The following is an 8,229-nucleotide window of genomic DNA, read 5'->3' as shown; positions in this document are numbered from 1 at the left end:
GTCTCTCTCTCTCTTCCCCCTCTCCTAGTCTCTCCTCTTCTTCTCTCTCTCTCTTCCCCCTCACCACCCCTATCCTTCTGTCTCTCTCTCTCACTCTGTCTCTGTCTGTCTGTCTCTCACTCTGTCTCTGTCTGGTCTGTCTCTCTCTCTTCCCCCTCACCACCCCTATCCTTCTGTCTTCTCTCTCTCTCTCTTCCCCCTCACCACCCCTATCCTTCTGTCTCACTCTGTCTGTCTGTCTGTCTGTCTGTCTGTCTGTTCTGTCTGTCTGTCTGTCTGTCTGTCGGTCTGTCTGTTCTGTCTGTCTCTCTGTCTGTCTGTCTGGTCTGTCTGTCTCTCTTCTCTCTCCTCTCTCTCTCTCTCTCTCTCTCTTCTCTCTTCTCTCTCCTCTCTCTCTCTCTCTCTCTCTCTCTCTCTCTCTCTCTCTCTCTTCTCTCTCTCTCTCTCTCCCTTCTCTCCTCTCTCTCTCTCTCTCTCTTCTCTCTCTCTCTCTCCTCTCTCCCTCTCTCTCTCTCTCTCTCATATATCAGCATATCAGTAATTATGCTGAAAACAGGGATATATTTTTGGGGTTACTTTCTCTCTCCCTCCCTCTTTCCCTCATTCATTATTTCTATCAGCTTATTCCCCTTGAAGTGATCTTGTTAAGAGGCTCCGGCTGTGAGACAGGAGATTATAAACAGGATGTATTATTGAGGAACACTAGCAGTGTTCCAACTCTCATTTCCTCTCTGAAAGCAGAAAAGAATGTCTTTCTATTTATTTTTACCTTTTAATAGCGGTGAAATGTGGGTGATAGTTCCTCAGCCTGTAGCCGACCCGTAGTATGAGGTCTGATAGGTTCAGCTGATTGTCAGTTTTCTATAGCCACACCTGACCACCCGGTCAACGCACAGTCAGACACTTTGACACGACCCCTCACCAATCCTTAACCCTTTCTATAGCCACATCTGACCACGACCCTCACCAACCCTTAACCCTTTCTATAGCCACACCTGACCACCCGGTCAACGCACAGTCAGACACTTTGGCACGACCCCTCATGTTTCAGAAGTATGAGTAAATGTTTAGTTATCCATTACACAGCTTCCATGGTGATATGTGGAGATATAGTTCCATTACACAGCTTCCATGGTGATATGTGGAGATATAGTTCCATTACACAGCTTCCATGGTGATATGTGGAGATATAGTTCCATTACACAGCTTCCATGGTGATATGTGGAGATATAGTTCCATTATTACAGCTTCCATGGTGATATGTGGAGATATAGTTCCATTACACAGCTTCCATGGTGATATGTGGAGATATAGTTCCATTATTACAGCTTCCATGGTGATATGTGGAGATATAGTTCCATTACACAGCTTCCATGGTGATATGTGGAGATAGTGTCTACATTATAAATGTCTAGGTGTGTATTGTCTACATTATAAATGTCTAGGTGTGTATTGTCTACATTATAAATGTCTAGGTGTGTAGTGTCTACATTATAAATGTCTAGGTGTGTGGTGTCTACATTATAAATGTCTAGGTGTGTGGTGTCTACATTATAAATGTCTAGGTGTGTAGTGTCTACATTATAAATGTCTAGGTGTGTAGTGTCTACATTATAAATGTCTAGGTGTGTGGTGTCTACATTATAAATGTCTAGGTGTGTGGTGTCTACATTATAAATGTCTAGGTGTGTATTGTCTACATTATAAATGTCTAGGTGTGTATTGTCTACATTATACATGTCTAGGTGTGTAGTGTCTACATTATAAATGTCTAGGTGTGTATTGTCTACATTATAAATGTCTAGGTGTGTAGTGTCTACATTATAAATGTCTAGGTGTGTGGTGTCTACATTATAAATGTCTAGGTGTGTAGTGTCTACATTATAAATGTCTAGGTGTGTGGTGTCTACATTATAAATGTCTAGGTGTGTGGTGTCTACATTATAAATGTCTAGGTGTGTGGTGTCCTACATTATAAATGTCTAGGTGTGTGGTGTCTACATTATAAATGTCTAGGTGTGTAGTGTCTACATTATAAATGTCTAGGTGTGTAGTGTCTACATTATAAATGTCTAGGTGTGTAGTGTCTACATTATAAATGTCTAGGTGTGTGGTGTCTACATTATAAATGTCTAGGTGTGTGGTGTCTACATTATAAATGTCTAGGTGTGTGGTGTCTACATTATAAATGTCTAGGTGTGTGGTGTCTACATTATAAATGTCTTGGTGTGTATTGTCTACATTATAAATGTATAGGTGTGTAGTGTCTACATTATAAATGTCTAGGTGTGTAGTGTCTACATTATAAATGTCTAGGTGTGTAGTGTCTACATTATAAATGTCTAGGTGTGTAGTGTCTACATTATAAATGTCTAGGTGTGTGGTGTCTACATTATAAATGTCTAGGTGTGTGGTGTCTACATTATAAATGTCTAGGTGTGTGGTGTCTACATTATAAATGTCTAGGTGTGTATTGTCTACATTATAAATGTCTAGGTGTGTAGTGTCTACATTATAAATGTCTAGGTGTGTATTGTCTACATTATAAATGTCTAGGTGTGTAGTGTCTACATTATAAATGTCTAGGTGTGTGGTGTCTACATTATAAATGTCTAGGTGTGTAGTGTCGACATTATAAATGTCTAGGTGTGTGGTGTCTACATTATAATGTCTAGGTGTGTGGTGTCTACATTATAAATGTCTAGGTGTGTGGTGTCCTACATTATAAATGTCTAGGTGGTGGGTCTACATTATAAATGTCTAGGTGTGTAGTGTCTACATTATAAATGTCTAGGTGTGTAGTGTCTACATTATAAATGTCTAGGTGTGTAGTGTCTACATTATAAATGTCTAGGTGTGTGTGTCTACATTATAAATGTCTAGGGTGTGGTGTCTACATTATAAATGTCTAGGTGTGTGGTGTCTACATTATAAATGTCTAGGTGTGTGGTGTCTACATTATAAATGTCTAGGTGTGTGGTGTCTACATTATAAATGTCTAGGTGTGTGGTGTCTACATTATAAATGTCTTGGTGTGTATTGTCTACATTATAAATGTATAGGTGTGTAGTGTCTACATTATAAATGTCTAGGTGTGTAGTGTCTACATTATAAATGTCTAGGTGTGTAGTGTCTACATTATACATGTCTAGGTGTGTAGTGTCTACATTATAAATGTCTAGGTGTGTAGTGTCTACATTTAAATGTCTAGGTGTGTAGTGTCTACATTATAAATGTCTAGGTGTGTGGTGTCTACATTATAAATGTCTAGGTGTGTAATGTCTACATTATAAATGTCTAGGTGTGTAGTGTCTACATTATAAATGTCTAGGTGTGTGGTGTCTACATTATAAATGTCTAGGTGTGTATTGTCTACATTATAAATGTCTAGGTGTGTAGTGTCTACATTATAAATGTCTAGGTGTGTAGTGTCTACATTATAAATGTCTAGGTGTGTGGTGTCTACATTATAAATGTCTAGGTGTGTGGTGTCTACATTATAAATGTCTAGGTGTGTGTGTCTACATTATAAATGTCTAGGTGTGTGGTGTCTACATTATAAATGTCTAGGTGTGTGGTGTCTACATTATAAATGTCTAGGTGTGTGGTGTCTACATTATAAATGTCTAGGTGTGTGGTGTCTACATTATAAATGTCTAGGTGTGTAGTGTCTACATTATAAATGTCTAGGTGTGTGGTGTCTACATTATAAATGTCTAGGTGTGTATTGTCTACATTATAAATGTCTAGGTGTGTAGTGTCTACATTATAAATGTCTAGGTGTGTAGTGTCTACATTATAAATGTCTAGGGTGTGGTGTCTACATTATAAATGTCTAGGTGTGTGGTGTCTACATTATAAATGTCTAGGTGTGTGGTGTCTACATTATAAATGTCTAGGTGTGTGGTGTCTACATTATAAATGTCTAGGTGTGTGGTGTCTACATTATAAATGTCTAGGTGTGTATTGTCTACATTATAAATGTATAGGTGTGTAGTGTCTACATTATAAATGTCTAGGTGTGTGGTGTCTACATTATAAATGTCTAGGTGTGTGGTGTCTACATTATAAATGTCTAGGTGTGTAGTGTCTACATTATAAATGTCTTGGTGTGTATTGTCTACATTATAAATGTATAGGTGTGTAGTGTCTACATTATAAATGTCTAGGTGTGTAGTGTCTACATTATAAATGTCTAGGTGTGGTGTGTCTACATTATAAATGTCTAGGTGTGTGGTGTCTACATTATAAATGTCTAGGTGTGTTGTCTACATCATAAATGTCTAGGTGTGTAGTGTCTACATTATAAATGTCTAGGTGTGTAGTGTCTACATTATAAATGTCTAGTGTGTGTGTGTCTACATTATAAATGTCTAGGTGTGTGGTGTCTACATTATAAATGTCTTGGTGTGTATTGTCTACATTATAAATGTATAGGGTGTGTGTCTACATTATAAATGTCTAGGTGTGTAGTGTCTACATTATAAATGTCTAGGTGTGTAGTGTCTACATTATACATGTCTAGGTGTGTAGTGTCTACATTATAAATGTCTAGGTGTGTAGTGTCTACATTATAAATGTCTAGGTGTGTGGTGTCTACATTATAAATGTCTAGGTGTGTGGTGTCTACATTATAAATGTCTAGGTGTGTAGTGTCTACATTATAAATGTCTAGGTGTGTAGTGTCTACATTATAATTGTACTTATACTTATACTACTAATTATACCAATACTACTACGAATACTGATAATAATACAAACAATACGAATAATACTAATACTAATAATACTACTACTTCTAATGCTACTAATACCAATACTAATACCACTAATACTAATAATACTACTACTTCTAATGCTACTAATACCAATACTAATACCACTAATACTAATAATACTACTACTTCTAATGCTACTAATACCAATACTAATACCACTAATACTAAAATACTACTACTTCTAATGCTACTAATACCAATACTAATACCACTAATACTAATAATTATATTGCTATACTACTAATACTACCACCACTGGTACTACCAATACCAATAATACTACTACTACTAATACAATACTACGACTACCAATACTATTAATACTATTAATGCTACTACTACCAATACCAATACTACTAATACTAATAATACTACTACTACTAATACTACTAATACCGATATTACTATTACTACTGATACAAATACCACCAATATCAATAATACCACTTCTTCTAATACTGCTAATCCTAATAATACCACTACTACTAATAGTACTACTACTACTAATACCAATACTACTAATACTAATAATGCTACTACTAATTCGATTAAATTAATACTACCTATACTAATACTAATAATAAGTACCTGTAAAACTAATACTGATAGTAATGCTACTAATACTGCTGCTAATACTAACGCTAATGCTAATGCTAATTCCAATACTAATAATGCTAATAATACTAATACTACGAATAATACTAATGGTGGCGCTACTAATACTGATACTAATAATACTAGTAGTAATGCTACTGCTACTGATACTACTACTACTACTAGTACTGCAAGTATGAATACTAATAATACTAGTAGTAATGCTACTACTACTGATACTACTAACACTACTAGTACTGCAAGTATGAATACGAATTTTACTAGTAGTAATGCTACTACTACTGATACTACTAACACTACTAGTACTGCAAGTATGAATACGAATAATACTAGTAGTAATGCTACTGCTACTGATACTACTAACACTACTAGTACTGCAAGTATGAATACTAATAATACTAGTATTAATCAAACTAATGCTAATGATACTAATACTACTAATACTAATGATACTAATACTACTAATACTAATGATACTAATACTACTAATACTAATGATACTAATACTACTAATACTAATGATACTAATACTACTAATACTAATGATACTAATACTACTAATACTAATGATACTAATACTACTAATACTAATGATACTAATACTACTAATACTAATGATACTAATACTACTAATACTAATGATACTAATACTACTAATACTAATGATAATAATACTACTAATACTAATAACATTCCTTGCTAACACTAATAGTTAGCTACCACAGATTAAAGGGGGTTAGCTAGTTATCACAACTTTTGCTAATTACATGATAGATAGTTAGTTAGTCTTTATAATGTCATTACAAATCCTTTATAAACCCTTTATATTGTGAAGTGTCACTGTCATTTCCATAAGAGAGCAGTTGTTCTGCCTCAGCACCAGTGTCCTGGTACCTTAGTATATAACAGCTGCTACACCAGTGTCCTGGTACCTTAGTATATACAGCTGCTACACCAGTGTCCTGGTACCTTAGTATATAACAGCTGCTACACCAGTGTCCTGGTACCTTAGTATATAACAGCTGCTACACCAGTGTCCTGGTACCTTAGTATATAACAGCTGCTACACCAGTGTCCTGGTACCTTAGTATATAACAGCTGCTACACCAGTGTCCTGGTACCTTAGTATATAACAGCTCAGCACCAGTGTCCTGGTACCTTAGTATATAACAGCTGCTACACCAGTGTCCTGGTACCTTAGTATATAACAGCTGCTACACCAGTGTCCTGGTACCTTAGTATATAACAGCTCAGCACCAGTGTCCTGGTACCTTAGTATATAACAGCTGCTACACCAGTGTCCTGGTACCTTAGTACATAACAGCTGCTACACCAGTGTCCTGGTACCTTAGTATATAACAGCTGCTACACCAGTGTCCTGGTACCTTAGTATATAACAGCTGCTACACCAGTGTCCTGGTACCTTAGTATATAACAGCTGCTACACCAGTGTCCTGGTACCTTAGTATATAACAGCTGCTACACCAGTGTCCTGGTACCTTAGTATATAACAGCTGCTACACCAGTGTCCTGGTACCTTAGTATATAACAGCTGCTACACCAGTGTCCTGGTACCTTAGTATATAACAGCTGCTACACCAGTGTCCTGGTACCTTAGTATATAACAGCTGCTACACCAGTGTCCTGGTACCTTAGTATATAACAGCTGCTACACCAGTGTCCTGGTACCTTAGTATATAACAGCTGCTACACCAGTGTCCTGGTACCTTAGTATATAACAGCTGCTACACCAGTGTCCTGGTACCTTAGTATATAACAGCTGCTACACCAGTGTCCTGGTACCTTAGTATATAACAGCTGCTACACCAGTGTCCTGGTACCTTAGTATATAACAGCTGCTACACCAGTGTCCTGGTACCTTAGTATATAACAGCTGCTACACCAGTGTCCTGGTACCTTAGTATATAACAGCTGCTACACCAGTGTCCTGGTACCTTAGTATATAACAGCTGCTACACCAGTGTCCTGGTACCTTAGTATATAACAGCTCAGCACCAGTGTCCTGGTACCTTAGTATATAACAGCTGCTACACCAGTGTCCTGGTACCTTAGTATATAACAGCTGCTACACCAGTGTCCTGGTACCTTAGTATATAACAGCTGCTACACCAGTGTCCTGGTACCTTAGTATATAACAGCTGCTACACCAGTGTCCTGGTACCTTAGTATATAACAGCTGCTACACCAGTGTCCTGGTACCTTAGTATATAACAGCTGCTACACCAGTGTCCTGGTACCTTAGTATATAACAGCTGCTACACCAGTGTCCTGGTACCTTAGTATATAACAGCTGCTACACCAGTGTCCTGGTACCTTAGTATATAACAGCTGCTACACCAGTGTCCTGGTACCTTAGTATATAACAGCTGCTACACCAGTGTCCTGGTACCTTAGTATATAACAGCTGCTACACCAGTGTCCTGGTACCTTAGTATATACAGCTGCTACACCAGTGTCCTGGTACCTTAGTATATAACAGCTGCTACACCAGTGTCCTGGTACCTTAGTATATAACAGCTGCTACACCAGTGTCCTGGTACCTTAGTATATAACAGCTCAGCACCAGTGTCCTGGTACCTTAGTATATAACAGCTGCTACACCAGTGTCCTGGTACCTTAGTATATAACAGCTGCTACACCAGTGTCCTGGTACCTTAGTATATAACAGCTGCTACACCAGTGTCCTGGTACCTTAGTATATAACAGCTGCTACACCAGTGTCCTGGTACCTTAGTATATAACAGCTCAGCACCAGTGTCCTGGTACCTTAGTATATAACAGCTGCTACACCAGTGTCCTGGTACCTTAGTATATA

Source organism: Oncorhynchus kisutch, unplaced genomic scaffold (genome assembly GCF_002021735.2).
Source record: "Oncorhynchus kisutch isolate 150728-3 unplaced genomic scaffold, Okis_V2 scaffold3493, whole genome shotgun sequence".
Lineage (NCBI taxonomy): Eukaryota > Metazoa > Chordata > Actinopteri > Salmoniformes > Salmonidae > Oncorhynchus > Oncorhynchus kisutch.
The sequence above is the reverse complement of the archived record's forward strand: the minus strand, read 5'-3'. Positions refer to the sequence as shown.